Below are 25,099 nucleotides of genomic sequence, written 5' to 3'. Positions count from 1 at the left end.
TTGCACATCAAATACTTGAATGTACTAAAGTTAGTAGAAAATCGCAGCAGCAGCACCATTTTCCGTGTCGGCGCGACCAAGCGTTCGTCTTCTCTAATTGCGTTAAGATTTGTTCGCGCTTACAAGGATTTCGATTGAATCGTGGTTGTCGCCGCCACCGCTGTCTCATTGCCACAGCACAGCATCATCGTATTTGTTCTCCCACTTATGCTTCCTCTTTCGTCTACATATTTATTATGCTCTCCTTTCACTTGTGCTCTTCCAGCGCTAATATACGAATGTACGAATCGTATGTGAATATCTTCGTATGTTTTTGGCTGCTCTTGATGTTGTTACAAATTTCGTTGTTGGTTTTGTTATTATTGTTGTTGTTGGTTTTGTTATTGTTATTTTCACTGATTCGTTGATGTTTTTGTTATTGTTGTTGCTGTTGCTGGTTTTGTTTTGTTATTTTCACTGCTTTCATCTCATATAATATGTAGACAGTGGGACAAAGTAGGTTGAAAATCGGACAGAAAAAAAGTAGCGGCAGTTTGGAGATAATTATAGAGATTTTTAGGAGCCCCATAATTTGGGTTACCAGTCAAAGGTACATGTTCTATATTTGGCGCAACGAAAAACCAGACCAGCTGGCCAAAAGTGCCAATATTTCCTGCTATAAGAATTAAGGCGTTTGGTCGTTGGAACAAGAAGAGTTATGACCATAGCTAATGCTGAACCAAGTCGATACTAATCTAAATAAATCAGACTATACGGTCCCAAGCTTCGTTTTCAATAGTTATTTCAAGGTGAGAATACCCTAATAGACATGAATGAAGAAGAGGTAGAGCAGTAGGGGAGAAGAATACTACCTTAGCCTTTATCGACGGGTCCAAAATGGACCGCGGTGTAGAAACGGGGATATATTCTGAGAATCTTGAATCTCTCTATTTTTCCATCTACGAAACTCAGCTAGCATCTTCTAAGCGGAAGTACTAGGTATAAAGAATGTGTGTATCCGAGGCAGAGCCAACACCGTGTCCGCTGGGTATGTTCAAGAGAGAAGTCAATGAGGATATTTGGAGAGCAATGCTTAAAAATTGGTATGCCTATAATAACACTTGTCGTAGCTGCAATCTCGAAAGACTTAAAATCAAGTATCGAACTCTTGGAATCCATCAGATACCAAACCTTGAATATCTGTTTTCAAAAAACCATAACGGAGATAAGTGGTTTCATTGAGGGCACCAATTGATTTGAACATAACAATGAGATGAATGAAAGATATCAAGGTTTAAAGGTCTTACGAAAGTGTATCAAAATGGCGCATCAAGTACTAATTGATTCCGAAGGGGCTGAACTCTTACTTACCCACCTAGGATAATATTCGATATATTTCATCTACTAAAAAGCAGAAAATGAAAGAATTCTGAGATGTTGAATTACTATCAATAGTCAAGTTCATAGTCCAATTTGGCTTAGTGATATCGAAGAAGGCTATGATTCTGTATATGGCGCACCACCTCCTTTGCTGGCGACCGGCAAAAATGTATTTCAAAATTTCAACTGGTGACATGTTAACGCTGTTTAAGCTTAATCCAAAAGAGTTCACATGATTTAGTGACCGTAAATATTGGACTTCACCCGACATACTTCAATTTTTCAATCCTTGACCGCCGTTTTATAAGATTCACAAGATTTCATTTACATCGACACTCTGAAAAAGTGAATTACAGGACTCAGAGCATCTTTAGACACCGAATTACGGAATTAAAGACTCCATTTGGCGTAGATAAAAGCACTCTTCCGGCATGAACAATTTAATGGTTAATCACCGGATGGAATTTTGATTTGAAAACCAACCTCTTCGGAGGCTTATTTCTCAAAACTTTACAAGTCGTAATATCCAGATGAGCTTAAAATGCTGGAGCATCATTGGGTCAAGTGTACCTAAAAAAATTATGTCGAGAAATAAGACGCAATTTTTTCCAAAACTTTCACTATTATTTTGTAGCCTATGTACTATGTACTCGGAAGGAGAGAATGATATAAATGGAAGTTATGTAAATGCTATAGTTCTCTTCATTTAAGAGGATGTTCAAAACAACAAAACAGCTTTCATAAATTCTATTACCGTTAGAGACTTTAAGGAAATCGTCTTAATTTAACAGATTTTCGATATTATATAAAATTCAGAGGATTCAAGGTGAGTTCAGTACCGGCTATTATAATTTTTTTTTTGAACTCAAGAGATTGTTGTTAGAAGTAAATATATTTTTGAAAGCCTATGTAGCTATAACCACCAAAAATTAAACTGTACAAGTCACTCATCATCCCCGTCCTGCTGTATGGTACAGAGAGCTTTGTGTTATGAGTTTCGAGAGAAAGATTCTGCGAAAGATTTATGGTCCTCTGCGCATTGGCAACGGCGAATACCGCAGTCGATTGAACGATGAGCTGTACGAGGTATACGACGACATTGACATAGACAGCGGCTACGCTGGGTAGACATGTCGTCCGAATGGATGAAAATAGTCCAGCTGTGAGAAAATTCGAAGCAGTACCCGCCGGGGAAAGCAGAGGAAGAGGAAGACCTCCACTCCGTTGGAAAGACAAGGTGAAGAAGGACCTGGCTACACTTGGAATCACCGATTGGCGCCAAACAGCGGAAAGGACGAACGACTGTGCGCGCTGTTGTAAATTCGGCTATAACCGCGTAATCATAGGCAAAACTTAGATTGGATCAAGGTCCTAAGCACAGAACCAACAGTTTCTCTCATATGTCGTATGAACCTTGCTGTTTTCATATAAATAAAGAGACTTACATGTTTAAAGTCGGCTAAAAATCGCGGAGAAGCTTTTTCATGATCAAAAAATATGTAGAGATTTGACGTTACCAGACGAAGTCCCACTGTTAATCGCAGAGCCCTAAGTGCTACATTATCATATGAGATTATGGTGTAATCTAACTTAATCTATGAGTTACTGTGGTTCGAAGCGTCAAGGTTTGCTAAGGATCACAAATTGTTGTCCGACCTGTATAAAACGTTGATCTTTACCTAACGGGATTTCTTTTATTTAGTAGTAACTCTCTGGAGGAGGGAGCTATGTGTAGAAGTTTACGCAAGTGAGGAAAGTTCTCTGAGCGTCATTTCCTGGAGAGTGGCCAGACGATTCTTTTATATATGACTCAAGCAGCTCACGATCCCAGGGTTGTGTGCTGGGTTTGGAACCCGCCACGTAAAAACACTATCAAGATGAAAACAGCCTCGGATGAGAGGCTATAACCGCGTAAGCGGTGTCTACGCCAATAAAGAAGTAGTCACCCCGCATATATTTTATAGATTCCTCACAATTAGTAGGAATTCGTGCTATCTATCATCATAAAAAATATTTTTGAATACTTTTTCACTTACCGTTACACTGTGCATCCACCAGCTGTTCGGCGTTTGTCAAACGCGCTACGTATAAAAGCTTTGAACTTCGTACGCTTTTGTATGTGTACGTGTTCCAAGGGCTGTTATCCTTTGTCGGGATATCTCATTGTTGCTCCAGCAGCAGCAGCAGCAGCTACGAGTGCTGCAACGGCATCGTGGCGCGGCGCGTGAGAGTGTTTTGTTGTGAGTGAGTGTTTTTTGTAGCTTTGGCTTTTGTTTTGCTGTCGTCGCTGTTACTGTTTTTGCGCGAAGCGTACGTGCGTTGCTCCAGTTTATATTGGCGACTGTGTAGCTTGGTTGAATGCTCAATGGTTGCTCGTTGCCGCGTTCGTTGGTTGTTTGCTTGGTTACTTGACTAGCTGGCTGGCTGGCTGAGTGGCTCGGTGGCGTTCTGGCTGACTGGTGTGCAGCTGAGTTTCGCTGAAGAATGACTCCGGTGTGCTGCTGCTAGTCTGGCTTGCTGGCTGCACTGCACGCGTGCCGACTCCACTGTGTGTGTGTTCGATTGGCGCTTGTCTGTTTTGTGGCATCGCCACACACACACACACACACACAGGCATTGTCGTTTGGCAATCGTGTTGTCGGTCGCACAATCGCCTTTTTGGCGCATACTCAGTATGTGGCTGCTGCGCTGCTCACACTATTGCTGTGCTCGGCTACTCGGCTACTCTCCTAAAAAAGCATTGTTCTCTGTAATGTTTTGTATTGTGTTGTTATTGTTGTTGTATTGCCTTACCATAATCAAACGGTTGCGTGGCGCTGCATGTTGCTTTCGCTTTGTTCGTCGGTTTTGCCTTTACAGCTTACGGTTTTTTGTTCTACAAATATAATATATTGTGTTTGTTGTTGTTGTTGTTGTTATTATTATTATTATTGTTTTTGTTGTTAATGTTATGCTCGCTCGCTCTCATCGCCGCATACACACATACATACATACAACTGTAAATGTTGACTGCTGTAACTGTTTGCTTTTAATTCATTCGTTGATGTTTTAGTTGTTTTTGTTGCTGGTATTGTTATTGTATTTGTTGTTTACTTTCAATGAGTGTCTGAAGTGTAAATTTGCTTAAATTACTTTGAGGCTTCTGCACTCGCTGACGGCCTGAGACTCAGCCATCGACATGCTGCAGCTCTTTGGCTCAACCCCTCCCACCGGCCAACGTCCACGAACTCGGTGCCAGTTTCGTTGCATTATTATTATGTTGGCTGGCGGCTATAACGCCCCCTACTTCTATTGTTCGTGAATATTCTCCGCTACATTGCTTTCCATTGACGCGTAAGCAATTTCAAGCCGCCGAAAGCTTACGTAGCTTCTTTGGAATGGTGCCTTGGTGCCTGCTGATTTCTGGTTACTGGAGTTTGGGAATGGGAGTATGCTGCTTGCTGCCTGGCTAGACGGCGACTGTGGTTCGCTTGTTCGCTTCTCAATGCTCAGTTCGGTATGATCGTTTCTGCCAACGCTAAAGCCGCCGAGGCTGTGCTTCGTCACTGCTTTAATAGTAATTGCTCTTAATTGATTGTTGTGTGTGGCTTTTCACTTTTACTGTCATCATACCCCGTAAGCCCAGTGTTACTTACAGTTGCTGCTTCGGGGCGGCTATTTTTGATTTATGCTTGGAGTGTCTGGCTGCAGCGTATGCTTTACTCCAGCTTCGATGGCTGGTCGTCTTTGGCTCGTATGATTGTGCCAAATCCGATGACGATAATGCTTTTGCGGCCGTTGTTCATGCAATTTTCATTGGTGTTAAGCGGTTTTTGAACCTGGTGGCGTTTGTGTGGTTGGGTATTACAGATTTATGGTTTCGAAGTTTGTCAGAAAGAAGCGAGGTATTGGGACATTGTTTGTTTGATTGGTTATAACGCTGGCTGTGAATGCTGGGTTCAAAATTTCATTGTTTTTGCTTCTTCTGAGAACTGCAATTTTATTATCTCTAAGCTCTCGATTGAATCATTCTTTCTTTCTTTTGGCGTAGACACCGCTTACGCGGTTATAGTCGAGTTTTCAACAGCGCGCCAGCCGTACTTTCGCTGTTTGGTGCCAATTTGAGATTCCAAGTCAAGCCAGGTCCTTCTCCACCTGATCTCTCCAATGGAGTGGAAGTCTTCCTCTTCCTCTGCTCCCGCCGGAGGGTACTGCGTCGAATACTTTTAGAGCTGAAGTGTTTTCGTCCATTCGGACGACATGTATATTTTTACAATTGAGCTGACAAAGCAGAGTCAAGAGCTCGATTGGGTCCTTCGTTGAACTTAATATCCATCTGAAATCTCTAACCGAATCAGTTTTTTTTGAAAATTCATGATTGTTTATGATATAATCTTCAACTGTTCGTTAAAAAATGATCAAAAAACTCAGGTCCAGTCTTTCCTTTTATCCAAAGACTGAGTTCTTTCGCACACGAAGGTCGTTATTTCTTCATATAAGTATTATATATTCTGTTAAATCAGTAGAAAATACGAAAAAATCGCTTGCAAATTAGTAGATCTGAGACCTTTCGTTAGTGTAGCGACATTAACGTTGGAACGATGCCAACGAAGGAAAGTTTAACAGATTATTTGATCAATCTATGAATGGCGTTCTACTAGTAACTAAATTAGGCGTTGCTTTGACGAATATCAGTGTTTTTCGTGATCTCTTTACCACCTCACTCGCCTTGAGAGGGAAGAGAGAGAGATATCTAGGAACTCTGATAACATTAGGAAAACTCGAGATCATCTTAGCACCTCACACAACTTGAGAGGTGATGAATTGAGTGAGAAATATATAGATTTTCGTGATCTCTTTACTCACTCGCCTTGAGAGAGAAAGAGAGAAAGATATCTAGGAACTCGGATAACATCAAGAAAACTCGACATCTCCGTACCACCTCACCCAACTTGAGAAAACATGAGTTTAGAGAGAAATCTATAAGCTCTAATAGCGTTAGGAAAACTCAAGGTTTATCTACAGAAGCGTATGATTCGAGTTAACGGAACTACATTTTCCCCAAATATGAATGCTAAAATCTGTCTAATAGTACAACTGATGAAATGCCTTTTTCGGACACTATACTTCGTCTAAAATTGATTAGTATGTAGTAGATAAGATTGTAATCACTAAAGGCAGCTTCTTAACCCGCCAACTACAGTGGGGAGCAAAACCGTCAACATGTTTACTGAATGCGACTAAAGGTGCTTATAACTTTTTTTCTGCTATCAGTATCGGCAACATTTATACACCAAAATAAAGATAATAATTCAATTTATTAAAAATAGAAAACAGAACAGCTTTTATTTATTCTTGAACGAAAATATACGATAAATTCCATTTACAAGTCATTTTAACAGTTTTGCACTTTTACACTTAGACCTAAGTTCTTCACAGGGCTTAGTACTTTGTCCATAGACCTTTATTTTTTATTACGCTTTTTATGCGTCTGGGCATACTTTCAACCAAGTTTTCAATAATTGAGTGGGGTATATTTCTCCACTCCGTCTGTACCCGACTCCACAGTTCGTCCATGTTGAAAGGCGGATTTCGATACTTAGCTAGCTGCTGCTTAACGTATGCCCATAGATTTTCTATCGGGTTAAGGTCGGGACTTTGTGCTGGTCATTTGAAAGTTTTAAAACTTTGATTTTGGAGCCATTCTTGGACAATTTTCGCCGTATGTTTCGGGTCGCCATCTTGTTGAAAAATTATTTCCTCCGCTGGATAGGCACATTCGTCCACGAAGTCAGGCAACTGTGAATTTAAAATATGCAGATATATCTCCTTATTCATTATTCCACTTATTCTAAACAAAGGACCAATATGCCACCACGTGAAGCAACCCCATATCATCAAACTTCCGCCACCGAATTTGACTGTTTGCTTTACCTGTCCACGCTGAAGCTTTTCTTGCGGACGATGCCAAAAATATGCCTTACATCAGATTGATACCTGTTAATTTTCGTCCCATCTGACCATATAACCCTTTTCCAGTCCTCAATTGTCCAATCTTTCCGTTCTCGGCAAAAATGAAGTCTAGCTTTAACATTTCGTTCAGATAAAGCAGGTTTTTTTTTGTTTAACCGCAGCAACCATACCAATTTTATTTAAAGAGCGTCGAACTGTCCATGTACTCGCTTGAAGTTCTAACTTAGCAGCAGCTTCTCGAGGAGTCCTACATTCATTTTTGCGTAATAATCGCTCAACAGCACGGGCATCACCATCGGTAAGCTTCCGCGGGCGGCCTCCAGCGTTTACAACTTTTGTCTTTTCTTCACATTTATTACCGTTTGTCGACTTATATTTAACTTTTCGGCAATTTTCCTAGCTGAATAGCCGTTTTTAATTAAAACAATAACTTTATCTTCGACGTCTCGCAGTAACTTTCGCATTTTTTTTTTGGTTCACAAAAAACCCCTGGAAAAATTTTTAGTAATCGCCACGACAGACAAAACGTTACTAATATAAATTGTTAACTCCGTCTCTACTCAGAACTTCCATTTAATTACCGAACCCAGTCATTCCGGTAAATATAGCGGGACTTTCATGGCATACTTATACAATGGTGCAAAACTGTCAAAATGACTTGTAAATCGAATTTATCGTACATTTTCGTTCAAGAATAAATTTCTATTTTTGATAAATTGAACTATTATCTTTATTTTGGTGTATAAATGTTGCCGATACTGCTAGTAGAAAAAAAGATATAAGGACCTTTAGTCGCATTCAGTAAACATGTTGACGGTTTTGCTCCCCACTGTATATGCCCACTTATCGAAATATTTTTCCTTCGAAGACTTTATTTCGGGCCAAACAATTTCACCCGGTTTTGCCCGTGTAAGCTGCCACAACGCTCAAAACAAGTCGATAAAAATGTTTACCCTAACTTGGTAAGACCTCTTTTTATATTTATTGTGCCTAATGTTAGTCGTCCCTCCACCACTGTTAAAGACAATAACATCGAATAAGTTAAAGAAACAGTGTCTGAAATGCCTCGTATTGCCAACAGGGAGATAACAGAGGGTCTCAACAACTTCTATGGACCTACTCAAGACATTTTGGGTAATGATTTGAGTATGAAGCGTGTCATTGCTAGATTTGTACCAAAAACCTGATTATTTTGTAAGAACGACGTCGAGTAGAGAATCCTACATTCATCTAATGTATCATTTAGTTTTTTTTTCAATCCGGGTCAAATTTGATATTTCAAGTTTTTTCAAAGACTTATTTTCCATGTTCATTCAACAGGTTCCTTTGGACTTGTTTTTCTAGAGTGCTTGAAATTCATCGTGTTGGCATCAAATACATAGCAGCTAGATTTGTACCAAAAACCAACATTGAATCAACCCAAGTAACATTTTTTTTTTTCAATCCGGGTCAAATTTGATCTTCCAAGTTTTTTCAAAGACTATTTTCCATGTTCATTCAAAAACCTGAACTTTTGCAAAAACGAGTAAAAGTGAAAGTCACAAAAGAGATGCTGGCTAATATAGTTGAGTACCTTACATTCATCAAACGCATCATGCAGTTTTTTGTCAGTCCGGGTCAAATTTGATCTTATATGTAAAATATAATAATGATAATTCTAAAGACCTAGACCATTACATATTGAGATTATTTCGTTCATTTCGTGCGAATTTCCAAATTTATTTCGTACACTGATTTTCCATGTTCTTTCAAGAGGTTCCTTGGAACCTGCTTGTCTAGAATATGCACCTTATTCTATATTATGAGGAAATTTTTGAAAAGATATGCCTGTTTCGTCTCTGTGAGGCGCAAAGCCACATTTGTTCCTCAAAAATGTACACTAACCCCAATGAATGCCCAAAATTCTGTTGCGCCCGTATTCAGCACATGCTTACTTGCAAGCGCTTTTGCAGTTCCTTTTATGTTGTTGTGTTTATATTTTATGCTAGCTCGGTGGACTTTTCGCACGCGCTCATAATCACGCAAAAACAATTGAAGTCATTGTGCCTACTCACGTGAGCGCTGCAAATCAATTGTTTAGCAGCGACAACAACAAATATGTATGACTAACCGCACGGCCGCAATTAAATTTGGTCTCGTGAGCTGGCTGCCAACTCGCCAAGAGTTCGCGGGCGCATCGCCATCCACTTCACGAGTATGCGCGCAATGGTCCATGTGTTTGCTTATGCAAGTGCGTTTGTGTGTGTGTGTGTGTAAGAGCGCTTGTTTTGGAGTGCGTATGATAAGTTGTTGCAGCATTGTTGCATCTCTAGACATCCCTCTGCGCTGCACTTTGCGTCTTCGTTGCAATCCATTGGCATCTGATCATTTATTTCCATTGTGGTGACAGTTATTAGCATGAACTGGTATATGTATGTATGTTTGTATCTTATCTGCACTTCAAGTGAAGTCACGCGAAAAACTTAACTGACTAATTAAGTGAAGTGATATTGTAAAAATATTGATTTTTCATCTATAAATATAATTTACGTGAACTATTGGGCGGAACTTATTAGACAATTGAAGAAGGTCCTTGATTATGAGTTTTGGTTCGCTTCGGACCACATTTACTTCAAGGATTGTTGCGGTATTTACTGTTACAGCTGTAGACTTTGAAGGGGTGTCTTTCAGGATTCATTTACTAAGCACGTGATTGAGTAAGAGCCTTACAGTATCGTTGTGTCCTTTGCTTCAAAATAGGCCTCAGTTTCGCCGATTAGCTCTTTATTTGACGAAAATTTCTTTCCAGTAAGCAATCTATTGAGATCTGAGGCGAGATCTGGAGAATACAGTGGATGGGCAAGCAATTCGAAATCCATTATTGGATTTTGGCTCTCGTTTTCACAGACTTGTGACACGGTGGATTGGCTTGGTGAAACAAGACTTTTATTTTCTGCAAATGTGGATGTTTTTTGCTGATTTCGTCTTTCAAGCGGTCCAATACTGTTATGTAATAGTCGCAGTTGATGATCTTTCGATTATTGCGTTTTTCTACGCTTTGTAGATGGTTCGTCCTTTCCAGTCCATCCGCATGGCTGTGCAAATTAAGTTGACTATGCTCAATCCATAAAATCGGCGCCAACTACCGTGGAATAAGCCTCCCCAACATCGCATATAAGGTTCTATCGAGCGTACTGTGTGAAAGACAACAAACTCATTGGCCCTTAGCAGTGTGGCTTCAGACCTGGAAAATCAACAACTGATCATATATTCACCATGCGTCAAATCTTGGAAAAATCCGTAAAAAGTAGATCGACAGACACTACTTCTTCGTTGATTTCAAAGCTGCTTTCGACAGCACGAAAAGGATCTGCCTCTATGCCGCTGAACTTGGTATCCCCGCAAAGGTAATGTGGCTGTGAAAACTGAGGTTGAGTACTACCACAAGCTCCGCCAGGATTGGGAAGGACTTCTCCGAGCCGTTCAATAACAAACGAGGTTTCCGACAAGGCGACTCCCTGTCGTGCGACTTCTTCAATCTTCTCTTGGAGAAAATAATTCGAGCTGCAGAACTAAATAGGGAAGGTACTATCTTCTATAAGAGTATACAATGCTGGCCTACGCCGATGATATTGATATCATTGGCCTTAACAACCGCGCCGTTAGTTCTGCTTTCTCTAGACTGGATAAGGATGCGAAGCAAATGGGTCTGATATTGAATGAAGGCAAGACGAAAGATCTCCTGTAATCAAAATTAGTCGTCGCACGCGCAACAGGCTTCCACTTCACTGTTGACAGCCATAACTGCGAAGTCGTAGATAATTTCGTCTATCTTGGCACCAGCATTAGCACCAACAACAACGTCAGCTTCGAAGTCCAACGCAAAATAACTCTTGCCAACAGTTGCTACTTCGGACTTTCTAGGCAAGTGAGAAGTGAAATCCTCTCTCAACGTGCAAAGTCCAAACTCTATATGTCACTCATTATTCACGTTCTCTCGACGTTACGAGTTTTCGAGAAAAAAAGATCATGTCGTTCGAATGTACGAAAACACTCCAGATCTGGGCAGTATCCGCCGGAGGAAGCAGAGGAAGTAGAAGACATCCACTCTACCAGGTGTAGAATGACCTGGCTTCACTGGGTATCTCGAATTGGCGCCAAATAGCGAAAAGGAAGAACAACTGGCGCGGTGTTTACGCCAGTAAAGGAGAATAAGTTACTTTCATTATTCTTCTTCAGCCCACGAACCACTAATGCTCATATGATCAACCAGCTGATCCATAGTGCTGATTAACAGCTCAATTTGTCTTTAAAATCAAATTTTTAAAAGCGTGAATGCAAAAAGTTCTCCCTCAAACGCAAGCACCATTGCGTGAATCTCACTTATTGGAATTAATTGCTAACCTTCTGCAAATCATGTTTATTTTATTCAAATATAGACATTTTTAACGCACGACAAAATTTATGACGATGATTTGGCAACAAAAAAACCCCAAATACAATGATTAGATCAACGATGAGCACTTGCTAACAGTAGATAGAGTGAAATACGAGCAAAAGCTTACCATTTGACGTGTTGGAGTTGACATTTTTGACAAACATTTACAATGGACACTAACCAATTGTGCTCGCAATGAATTATATCAGAGCACTTTAATGTAAATAGTAAGTGACGCGCAAGCAATTATCAGCAAATATGTTGAAATGTTAGCACCACATATACATACTGTACATATGTATGTACATACAGGCATAGATGACACTCGCATTATGTGGATTAAGGCCAGTTGAATGCTAACTAAACACGAAATTCGAAAATTTTTTAAATAGATTATCTAAATTTCGGCTGTGAAATTTATGACGAGCGTATTAACCAAATATTTGTGCACATACATGTATGTATATATGAGAATATGTTGTGTATTTGATCTTTATCGTCAACTCGATTGCCGTATTTAGATCGGCTGATAATAATATTCGCAATAAAAATTAAGGCAATCATAATGAGTAAATTCAATAGAGACTGCACTGAGAGTGGCATTGGTACTGGCATACGCAGACAAATGAAAGTGCAGTTTACTTTTGCTCGCGTTCGTTATAATATACAGATGTAACAGCTCAAAAGTCTCCGTATAGCAAAACACATTTTTTTCGGCAAAATTAGCGACACTGCAACTTTTCGATCCCATTTTTATAATATGATGTATCTTTTGCTTCAAAGCAGGCCTCAGTGTCGGCGATCAGCTCTTTATTCGTTGAAAATTTCTTCCCAGCGAATATTCTTTTGAGTTCTGAGAATAGGAAATAGTCGCTGGTGGGGAGGTCTGGAGTTGCGGAAGCAATTCGAAGCACAATTCATGGATTTTTGGTATCGTGTTTACTGACTTGGGACACGGTGCACTATTTTGATTAAGCAGCTCTACCTTTTTCTTCGAACGATTCAATAATTCCATATAATAGTCGCTGTTGATGATTTTACCTTTTTCAAGGTAGTTAATGAAAATTATACCATAGATAGATAGATAGTGTTATGAGGTAATGCACCGCGACCTAGGGTCTATTGTGCCCTCTTCGATATCACATGTCTTCCCAGAGTCCCAGCAGCCTGAATAGCTCTAGGAGTTTGCCGGGCGCTACTGAGGTGGTGTGATCCCTGCTGATATAAATGGCATCCAGGGCCTTAAGCCTTTTTCCACAGATTGCTGTGCAATCCAGGATTAGGTGTGCTGGTGTTTCCTGTTCCAGGTCGCAGAACCGGCAGTTAGCACAGGAGACTATGCCCATGTTGGACAAGTGCTTTCTGAGCCTGCAGTGCCCTGTGTAAATTGCGATGAGGAGACGGAATTTGTCACGGGGGAGGTGAATAAGTTCCTTGAACCTGGAGAGATTGTACCCTCCTAGTAGCAGTTTGGCGTGGCGCATGCCTGATGCCTGTCGCCAATGCCGGTCTTGCTCTAAAAAGCAATATAAATTTGCATTAAGAGGTTATATCATCTTCTTTACTGGGGTAGACACCGCTTACGAGGTTATACCCAAATTTATAACAGCGCGCCAGTTCTTTTCGCTGCTTGTCGTCAATTAGAGATTGGAGTGTAGGCAGGTCCTTCTCCAACTGGTCTTTCCAGCGGATTCTCAGAGCTGGAGTGTTTTCGTTCATTCGGACGACATGACCTAGCCAGCGTAGACGAAAGGACTATAAATCTTCTGCAGAATCCTTTTATCGAAAACTCAGGACGATGACTCATAAGTCCGAAGTTGTAGCAGCTGGCAAGAGTTAGATTTCGAGGTTGACATTGTACTTGGTATTAATACTGGTTTCAATGTAGACGAAATTATTTACGAGTTATTTAAGTTATGACTGCCAACAGTGACGTGGAAGCCAAGTCGAGAGTTCCACGAATGTTTGTTTGCTGACGGGATATATACGTCCACATTTACTACCAGACCCATGTCCAGTCTGGAGAAAGCAGAACTAATGGCGCTGTTGTTGAGGCCAATGATATCAATATTATTGGCGTACGCCAGCAGCTGTACAGATTACTGTGTTTTTTATCGGAGTAAACTGTTATTCTTCTTCTTAATTGGCGTAGACACCGCTTACGCGATTATAACCGAGTTAACAACAGCGCGCCAGTCGTTTCTTCTTTTCGCTACGTGGCGCCAATTGGATATTCCAAGCGAAGTCAGGTCCTTCTCCACTTGATCCTTCCAACGGAGTGGAGGTCTTCCTCTTCCTCTGCTTCCCCCGTCTGGTACTGCGTCGAATACAACATGATCTAGCCAGCGTAGCCGCTGTCTTATAATTCGCTGAACTATGTCAATGTCGTCGCATATCTCGTACAGCTCATCGTTCCATCGAATGCGATATTCGCCGTGGCCAATGCGCAAAGGGCCATAAATCTTTAACAGAATTTTTCTCTCGAAAACTCGTAACGTCGACTCATCGGTTGTTGTCATCGCCCAAGCCTCTGCACCATACAGCAGGACGGGAATTATGAGCGACTTATAGAGTTTAGCTTTTGTTCGTCGAGAGAGGACTTTACTTTTCAATTTCCTACTCAGTCCGAAGTAGCACCTGTTGGCAAGAGCAATACTGTTATTACGTCGACATATTTGCAATCTTTCATCACACTACACAACATTTGGAAAAATTTTACGTCGTCAAACCGAAACTACACCTGTACTGTTACAAGTATTATATATTTATTTTTACGCCCACCCAATACCGATAAAATTTCAAAGCAAAGTCACAATATTTTCTTTAAGCATGTACTAAACATATATTTACACAATTTAGATTGAACTAGTTAAAAGTCGTTTGAGTTTGTTTTAGTAATTAATATAAAATTCTCTCAACCGCTAACCACAAATTCTCGTTAATACTAATAGCAACGGGGGACGCAGCTTTTAAAGGTTTGCTTGGAAGTTGCAGCGTTTATGAATTTGTTAGTTTAAATAAGGTTTACAATCTAGCAAATCAATCGACATATATATATATCGATATGTATTACGATGAATAATATCTCTTACATTTAATAGTTTCAACTCTATAATATCTATAATAGATGGTCCATCCGTTGAGTCCAATTTCCGTTGACTCGTTCGAGCATTTCGACTGGTAACTGGCGAATTTCAATTTACAATCTTGTCGTAAAATGCGCCAAGTTGTTCCATCGTCAGTCCGAGTTGCTGCGAACGGCGCCGAATCGACTTTCTACGGTCTTCGTGTATACTCTCAGCTATGACTGCTATATTTTCTTCACTACGTGCTGGACCTAGTCTATTCGGACGAATATTATCCAATAATAAAGTCTCAAGATGGGTTATGGTGTTGCGAATTGTAAGCTGAATAGGCAGGTTATGTTGGCCATAAGTTGAGCGAAGCGCACGAAACACATTATTTACAGAACTCATGCGTGAACTGTCAGAAAAGGACATTTTAGAAGTACCTTTGATCTTCTACTTGGATTACTCGTTAGTTCCATGCATTCAAAGCATGGAAAGTTAATGAACTCACTAGTTACCTGAGGAATTATAAACGGTGTACGATATTCGGGTTTCGGATAGCGAAAGTCCCTTAGATACTATAAGATATATGACAGCGGAGGAGCTTCCAATAAGTCAACGGTATCGATCACAAACTTCGAGGAAGGCTACTACTACTAAGTGTTCGGTTCTTGTAAAATATTCATAGATTAGGTCCGAAAAATTGCCCTAACAATATAATATTTTAGCCTAGAACAAAGCAAATGTTCCAAAAAGGAGTTGTTTTACAAATTTGGACAAATGCCAAAAGATAAGGATTCTTACATATGATATACGGGTATATCGGGAGATTACTATCACGATATGTGAAAAAACAGGCCAAGTGAGGAATAATATAAATATAATATCATATATTAGAGTAGATCAGAGAAAATGTTCTAAAAAAGACTTGTCTCTCAATATCGGTCAATTGCCAAGAGATAAGGATTCTCTAATACCGTACATGTCTATATCGAGGAATTACTTTAACGACAAAACGAGAAAGAAAGCAAGTTCGGAATGCACTACTGAACTAACGAAGAACTAACTACCATTATAGTAGACCAGAGCACATGTTCCAAAAAAAGAGTTATATTCCAACTACGGCCAAATGCCAATAGATAAGGGATGATACATATGTATTGAGGGATAACTTTAACGATATGTGGTAAAACGTATCAAGTTTGGAATGCACTACGGAACCGTTAAGTTACAATCGGTTTGTCAGGTAGTGTGTTATTGGCTTAAAATATCGGCAGTTGATTCTAAATTCAATAGATGATGTCAAGAAGCGATTAGAATGGGTGACGGTAACTGAGATTTGGCATGCCGTTGCTGCTGTTAATCACACATTTGACAAGCAGTTACTAAATGGTACCCCACAAAAGATTAATAAAACTCATTATAGTATAGTTAGGACTGATTAGGAACCCTCTTTGGCGCTCGTCTATCTGAGAACCCGTAAAAGATTTATGAAACTCACGAAAGTATTGTTTAGACTAGTTGGGAAAGCTCTGAGTCTAATTGATTTAGTATCAGCTGTTGGTAGTAGAAAACGAGAGTGATCTACGGGATGAGAGGAATGGTTAATGGTAAATGAGATTTGGCATGCCGTTGCTGCTGTTAATCACACATTTGACAAGCAATTCCTAACTGGAGTTCCATAAAGGATTTATAGAACTCAAAACAGTATAGTTAAGGAACCTTCGTTGGCTCTCATCTATCTAAGAACTCGCAAAAGATTTATGAAATTCACCAAAGTTCAGTATAGACCAGCTAGGCTATCTTCTAGCTCTGAGTCTATTTGATTTAGTACCGGCTGTTGCTAGCAGAGAAAGAGATTGGTCTTTGGGATGAGAGGAAAGGGTGACGGTAACTGAGATTTGGCATACCGTTGCTGCTGTTAATCACTGATTTGACAAACAGTTCCTAACTTGAATCCCACAAAGGTTTTATAGAACTCAAAACGGTATAGTTAAGGAACCCTCGTTGGCTCTCGTCTATCTGAGAACCCGCAAAAGATTTATGCAATTCACCAAAGTATAGTTCAGATTAGCTGGGGAATCTCCTTAGCACTGAGTTTAATTGTTTTAGTATCAGCTGCTGGTAGCAGAAAAAGAGAGTGTTTTCCGGGATGAGTTGAAAAGAAAGCTGGAAGCAGCCATATTACATTCTCTTAGTGTTTTTTGTCAACTTTCAAAACAACAACTCGTTGAAAATTTGGTAAACGTTTATCAATTCAATCAAAAGGATTAAAATAGGGATTTTTTGTAGAAGAGTGAATTAATATTTTAGCTCTCTCGGGTTTTGCGTTCACTAACGAAAATGAACAACATGAAAACTGTTATAAATACATATACTATAGCGCTATTAACGGTTAATTTAAAATAGGTCTTAATTATACGATTTTTCGTAATTATTACCTACCTAAAATATTACCAAGCGGCGTGACTACTAAAAATTGTCAACCGACAATTATACAAAATTTAACATTTCATATAGAAATACATTTACTTACTGCTCCGAAATAGTCAATTACTTTTTATTCACGAGTACTTGTACGCATACCTATGCATTAGCAAACACAGAGTACTAGTTAGAGCGTATTGATCTCATAACACTTGTTGCCGGCGTAATCAAATCGTTTTGTTTTGTGAACTTCTCGTGATCATTTACTTATTTTGTCGTCGTATGCGACTTCGTTTGTTGTTCGTTTATTCATTGTTGTTGCAACGCCGCGTTTTATCGGCCATCGATCGATGCATGCTGTTGTGGTGGGTGTGAGAGTTGGTTGGTAGTTAGTTTAGGCTTTTGCTTTTGCTGTGTTGCTTCGTCATTTATTGGCTCTTCAACTTGATCGACACACACTCGCAGCCTATAAAGCGACGAACCAGTTTACGCGCACCGTCAGTCGGTGTGTGACTTAGCGACGACGTTTACTTTCGAAAGGATCGTTGTTACGGCAGGAAGAGCAAGAAAGTATTTGAAGTGGCGTAAGATAGTTAACGGCGTGCATATCAACGAGTTTCTCGAATTTCTGTGTGTCTGTGCTCTAGTAGTTATATTTGAGAACTAAAAAAAACATAAAAAAATTAAATAAATAAAAAAAAACGATGAAATAATTTTAAGAACTTTGATATTGTGAATTGAAATAAAATATACGTACATAAGTAAAAAATTACGAAAGTGAAGTAGTGACGGTATATTTTGTGCGAACAATTGAAAACAACAGAGAGCCAAAGCTGAGCGTTTTCAGTGGAATTTTCTTCAAGCAGCGGAATTTACAAGTACGTGTAATTTCAATTTATTTTTAGAACTATTGTAATATAGTACAAATATATTGTGTTTTTATTTAAATAATTAAGGAAAAAATTAGCAAAATTTTCTTGCGCCTTCAAATTGCTAAAAATAGTGTAGGAGAGAAAAGCGATAATTTAAATCAAAAAATTATTGAAAATAAAATAATTTCAAAAAGTAAATAAATGTAACAAAATGTTTGATATATTTCTAATAATATTTGGATGTAAAACATTTAAATTGATAACTATTAAAAAATATTCGAAATTCAATGAAATTTTTAAGTGAATGTAAAAATTTAGTGGAGTGAAAAACTACAAAGGAATAAGAAATAAAGCAATTAAATATTTAATAAAAAAATTAAATTAAATTGATATTAAAAAATGATTGAATTTTTTTCCGTTTCAATTAAAGTTTTCAAACTTTTATATGAATTAATTAAATAAAAATTTTTAATTTGACAAATTTTTTTCATTTAAAAACTACAGAGGAATAAGAAAAAAAAAATAAAGCAATTAAATAGTAAAATTATAAAAAAATTATTTAAAATTAAGAAATAAATTAAATTAATATTAATTCTTTAAATTTTTAGTTTAATTGAATTTTTTTCCGTTTCAAATTTAAAATTTTTCAACTTAAAAAAAAAATTAAATGAAAAATAAGAAATTAATTTAAATTTTTAATTTGACATTTTTTTTATTTAAAATTTTTTAATCTATATTTTACTTTTCCTAACTTAAATTTTAGAGTTAAAAAAATATATCTCCCATAAGTAAACTTATAAAAATAATAAATTAAACTTTCAGTAATAAAAATAATAGTAACATATAGGATTTAAAAAATATATAAAAATTAAAAACTAAAAAAAAGATATTAATTTAAAATTTTTAAAAACTTTCTCTTTTGAAATAAATTTTAAATTATTAACACATAAAACATTGTCTAAAATTTAGTTTTTCAAAAGTTAAAATAAAAATTATAAACAAATTTGTGGAAAAATGTTTTTAATATTAATTGAAATTTATAAAAAAAATGTTTTAAAATGAGTTTTTGAATAAAATTTTTGTCTTAAATTTATAATATAATTACAGAGCTAAATTATAATTAATAGCTAGAGTTTAATATAAAAATCTAATACAAGTAAAACAAAAATTATACAACTAAAACAATTTCTAAATTAATAAAATTTAAATTTTCACAAATATGAAAATTAAATAAAATTTTAAATTTTAATAAGTTTAATTAAATTAAAAAAAAGATAATTAAAATTAAAAAAAAATTTTATCTAATTAAAATTAAAAGCAAAATATAGTTAAAATTAAAAAAAAAAAATAATTCAATTAAAATTAAAAAACAAAAATTTAATATAATTTTAATTTAAAAAAGTGCTTTTTAGTAACAAAATAACTCCGAAATAAATAATAATTAGAATTTTAAAAAATTTTAAAATATATTTTAAATTTATATTATTTGTTTTAAAATGTTTTTTTAATTTTAATTTCTAAATTTTTTCAAAACAAATCTAATTAATATTTAAAATTACCATTTTATTTAATTATTATAAATAATTTATATTAAACATTTTTCATGAATTTGTAACTTTTTTAAATTTCCAACAACCAAATTTAAAACTGCAGAAGATTAACTTAAAAAATTAAATTACAGTTTTATACATAGTTTTAAATAAAATTAGTAAAAAAATTGCAAAATTTAATAAAAGTAAAAAAAAATATTTATTTATCTTTCAAAATAAAAAAAAGTTTTAAATTTAATTATTATAAATAATTTATATTTTTAAATTAAGTTTTCTTTTTTAAATAAAATTTTGTTTTAATTTTTAAAATTAATTTTTTTTGTTTAATTTAATTTATTTTATTTGTTTTACCAAAAATGTCTATTTATTTTATTAAAGAATTGAAATAATTAAAAAAGAAAACTTATAAGTCTCAAAATTTTAAATATTTAAAGTATTTTATATAACAGTAAACTAAATTTAAATTTTTTGCAAATTTTTATAAAAAAAAAATTATGACAAAAAATATTGTATATCTGAAAACCTATAAAAAATTGATAAAAATAATTAATGAAAAATTAAAATTTTACAATAATATAATTAATAAAGAAAGTTTCATATATTGGATTCAATTCAAAGAAAAATATTACATTTCGATTTTTTACAACAATAAAAAAATTTCAAAAAATATTTATTTAATGAAATTTTAATAACTATTATAAATTTCAATTATGTTAAAAATTATTATTATTTTTTTATTTTATTTTAAAATTAATTTTTTTATAAAAATATGTCTATAAATATTTTATCAGAAATAATTAAAAAATCGAACCAAAAATTATATATTTTAACAAACAGAATTACGCTTAATAAAATTATAATAATCATAAATAATTAATTATATGAAAAAAATCAATAAACTTCAATTATCAAAAACAAAAATTCACAAAATGTCAACAAAACAAAAATGCAACGAAACCAGTGTGTGTGTAATGTACTATATGTATAACCAGTTAAACAAAATTTTGAAATATTTTCACACACTCTTGTATGTGTGTATGTATCACATGTAGGCAGACACAATTGAGTTTATTGATTTGGTTTTGGAAGTGTTTAAATTGTTACGCTACATGAGGGCAGGCGTTAATGACACGACGCGATGCGCGTATGAAGCTGCGCAAGCGTTTAAGAACCGAACTCTGTTCTCGCTGCTGAAAAATAAAATAAATAAAAAAGTTAAAAGACATAGTAAAAGGGGAAAACCCCTCGGCGGCGCAATGCGCACTTAATTCCCGGCTTACAATCCAATCATGTGACTTATGCCTTTGTCATGTTTGTTTTTATTGTCAAGCCGACCACTAATTATTTCGTCTGTGTGATATTTTTTTTTATTTATTGAATTCTTAGCCACAGAATATGAGCACATAAATGTAAACAATGGAGAAAAACATTTAATAAATATCCAGTACAGTGTGTCGTGAAAGTGTGCAGATGTAATGAGTTATTGTTGTAGAGTGTTGGTAGCGAAAAATATTATTACTGGAGCACGAAAAACGATCTTAACGAATTTCGAATATATTGAATGGGTATTTCTAAAGTTTTTTTTTAATGAGGTTGTTGAAAATCCACATATCCGCTAACATTTCTAAGGTTTCAGGGTTTGAAATAAATTTTGTGAGTATGCGTCATAGTCTAACCGGTGGTTAAAGTGACGGTTAACTTATTATGAAACAAATTTTTGGGTGATATTAGTATTAAAATTTCGAAAATTCATGCTAAAACTTAATGGCATAGTCTAACCGGTGGTTAAAGTGACGGTTAACTTATTAAGAAACCAATTTTGGGTGATATTCATATTGAAATTTCGAAAATTCATGCTAAAACTTAATGGTATAGTCTAACCGGTGGTTAAAGTGACGGTTAACTTATTAAGAGACCAATTTTGGGTGATATTCGTATTCAAATTTCGAAAGTTCATGCCAAAGCTTAAAGACATAGTCTAACCGGTGGTTAAAGTGACGGTTAACTTATTAAGAAACCAATTTTGGGTGATATTCATATTGAAATTTCGAAAATTCATGCTAAAACTTAATGGTTAAAGTCTAACCGGTGACGTTAATTTCGAAAATTCAGTGACGGTTAACTTATTAAGAACCAATTTTGGGTGATATTCGTATTGAAATTTCAAAAATTCATGCTAAAACATAACGAACATCAGACTTTATCTAACCAGAAGTTTAAGTGACGTTTAAGTGTTAGTTACATTGAAAACTCTTACAAATCCGTTCCATATTAATGAATCTGAAATACATTTTGAGTAATGAACACGTAGAAATTTCTTTAAAGTCTGTGCTAAAAACTTAGCGGAAATCAGTATCAGTTATCTAACTGCCGGTTAAAGTGCCAATTAAGTAACTATTATATTGAAAATTCTTGAAATTTCTTCATTAATTTTGGTTGATGATTGCACTGATCTTAATTATAAGTCCATCCTAAAGCCTAATGAAACTTTTTTAACCGACGGTTAATGTGGCGATTAAGTGATAATATTGAAAAATCGTATATATTCATCAAATACCGTGGTTAGGAACCAAATTATGGCTGATAATCATATTGGAATTTCTTAAAAATTCATTCTAAAACATAGTTGAAATCAGACTTTGCCGAACCAGAAGTTAAAGTGACGATTAAGAGTTAGTGAAATTGAAAACTCTTACTAATCCAATCCGAATTAGTGGGTCTGAAATAAATTTTGGTTAATGATCACATTGATCTTACTTATAAATCCACCATAAAGCTTGGATGATATAAAAGTTTCTCTAACCGACGGTTAATGTGACGATTAAATTATAATTACATTGAGAACTCGTATGCTTTCATGCCAAATCAATGGTTAGGAACAAAATTTCGTCTGTTGATCACATTTAAATTTCTTAAAAATTCATGCTAAAAACAGTGACAATCAGACTTTATGTAACCAGAAGTTAAAGTGACGATTAAGCTATATCATATTGTATATTTTTTTGAATCCATTTAAATTATGAAACTAAATGTTAAATTTTCAAATTATTTTGTTTGAATTCAACAGTTGCTAATTAAATCAAAATTATAATAATTAATAAACAAATTGGATTACTTCATTTTATAGTTTAATTTAATTAAGTTACAAACAATTAATTAATTATTTTTCTTAAATTTGTCAATTATTTTCAAATAATTATATAAAATAAAATATATTACAAAAACTAAATTAGTTAAGTTAAATTAAATTTAATTAATTAATAAAATTAATAATTTAATTAATAATTTATATTTAAGAAAAAAAAGTAATTAACTTAATTAATATTATTAATTAAATACTTTACTTTCAAATAATAATTATAATATACTAATTAAATTATTTTTAAAATAAATTTTTTTTGTTATAATTTAATTGAATTAATTAATTAATATTAATAACTTAATTATAAAAATTAATAATTTAATTTAATAATAAAAATGTAATTAACTTAATTAATATTATTAATTAATATAATAATTAATTATTTTTTTAATTTAATTTAATTAATTAATAACCTAAATTATAAAAAAGTGAAAATGTAATAATTAATAACTTAATTAATTAATAATTAAATTACTTACAACAAATTAAAAAAAATAATTAATTTTTTCAAATCTGTCAGTTACTTTACTTTCAAATAATAATTAAATATACTAATTAAATGCTTAATTAAAATAAATTAAATTTAATTAGTAATTTAATTAATATATTAAATTATTAAGTTTGAATTATTTTCTTATAAGTTATTAATTTTTTTAACTAATTAAATTGAATTTAAATTAAATAGAAAAAAAGAAAGAAATAATAACTATAAAACGTACAAAATAATTTAGGTACAACCAATTATTTTGTGTTCTAAAACACCTTCAATGCAGTCATTTAAATAAATTTGTAACTCTTTATAATTTTATCATTTCATTTTTTAATACAAATACTTATGCAACACACTGTATGTCACGAGTTTCTAACACTACCGACACATAAACCAGAAGCTCGTTAATTATTTACATATGTGCATACACTTACATATGTATAAGTATGTCAGTCAACGGCAATAATTAGTCTGAGTGGACGTGATTTTGTTTTCGATCACAATTGGGTGTCGAGAAACAGGCGAAACGTGTATAATGTATATAATTGTATATAATTTTGTTTTGCTTTGCCAAATTGCACATGAATGGCATAGCGGACATAACTTAGTGCACATTTGATTTCAATTATTATTGTCTAAATCTTATCAACTGACTTGGCTAAAAATTAATAAACTTTTTGCCGACAACAAAATTGAATAATGAGCAATAGGTGTGTAATTTATTGAACAATAAATTGAACTTCTTTAGAACTGCGTTTTGTAATAATTGATATGCATTTGAAAAAAAAATCGCATGCAATAAACTTTATATACGAAAACAATATATTTGTTGTGATAAAAACGCAGCGAGTTTCGTTCAAAAAATGTAAAGCGGGGCCGCACAGTCGCTTCATACAATCCGAGGCAAAAAATAGAAGGAATCGAGGTAGGGCTTTGAAATTTGGCACACATCTCTCATATTGCCAAATTAGATGGGGCCCACCTCCCATATAACACAAAAATCAAAAATCATCCTACAAACAAAATTTTGTCTTCGCCCACAATTACGCCCATCTCCCATATAATATAATCACAAAAGTTGCAATATTTTCGCTGTTATCACAGCTAGTTGTAGTAGATTAAAATGCTAATTTTTTTAAATATTCAGATTTTAAAAAATACCTGCGCGCTTCAACACATTTTTTTACAAAATTTATTATAAAACATAAAGAGTTATACACACACAAGGTAATAATCTGAATAACAATAAATAAAAATTCCGACAAATTGTGTCGGAAAAGTGTACAAGATGGTACAAATGGAATGATAAAAAAAATCTGGTTTTTTCTAAGGTTTTTTTAATATTCAGAAAAATTTACTATCAATTTATTTGTAAAATTTATACATCACTGTTTCTGAATTACAATAAAAAAACCGTATTGTGAGAATTTTGGAACTTCAGAATTTGCGTGGCTTCTAGTTCCTAAATTTTATATACTTAATATGGAAGATATTTTGTAAAATTTCACTTTTGTTCGAACCACTTCATGAAACTTGTAGGTAGGTAGATAAAGGGGGGCGCCAACACAGCCGTGGCTCCGGGCGCCTGAAGTTGTAGCTACGCCACTGAAAAATTATGTCGGTGAGTTACTAGTCGAAATGCGCGAACGGGTCATCGAAAATTCGACTCAACGAATGGACCATCTGAGACGTAACCGCGGCCTACATTTGAAAGAGATATTCTTCTCTTATCAATTATCTTTCGAATGATAACAAACATTCCCCATTAAATATGAAGTTTCTGTGTTTTTTCTTAAAAAAAAAGTAGGGAATCTCGAATTGG

General features: G+C 34.8%; 1 protein-coding gene and 1 long non-coding RNA gene across 2 annotated transcripts in view; one reads left to right on the top strand and one right to left on the bottom strand.

The window, feature by feature from the left end:
- Nucleotides 1–5,558: 5,558 nt before the first annotated feature.
- LOC126754004 (uncharacterized) lies at nucleotides 5,559–17,649 on the bottom strand. Its single transcript, XR_007666249.1, has 2 exons — nucleotides 17,333–17,649; nucleotides 5,559–5,674 (listed from the first exon to the last, which is right to left on the bottom strand). It is a non-coding gene; the product is annotated as an uncharacterized LOC126754004 (long non-coding RNA).
- A 104-nt stretch (nucleotides 17,650–17,753) lies between these two features.
- Nucleotides 17,754–25,099, top strand: part of LOC126753980 (sodium/hydrogen exchanger 9B1) — a 62,605-nt gene continuing 55,259 nt past the window's right edge. The window contains exon 1 of the mRNA XM_050465779.1: nucleotides 17,754–18,101. The gene's annotated coding sequence lies outside the window, so the exon portion shown is untranslated. The remainder of the gene's footprint in view (nucleotides 18,102–25,099) is intronic.

The sequence above is a fragment of the Bactrocera neohumeralis genome, chromosome 3 (genome assembly GCF_024586455.1).
Source record: "Bactrocera neohumeralis isolate Rockhampton chromosome 3, APGP_CSIRO_Bneo_wtdbg2-racon-allhic-juicebox.fasta_v2, whole genome shotgun sequence".
Classification (NCBI taxonomy): domain Eukaryota; kingdom Metazoa; phylum Arthropoda; class Insecta; order Diptera; family Tephritidae; genus Bactrocera; species Bactrocera neohumeralis.
The sequence above is the reverse complement of the archived record's forward strand: the minus strand, read 5'-3'. Positions and strand labels throughout refer to the sequence as shown.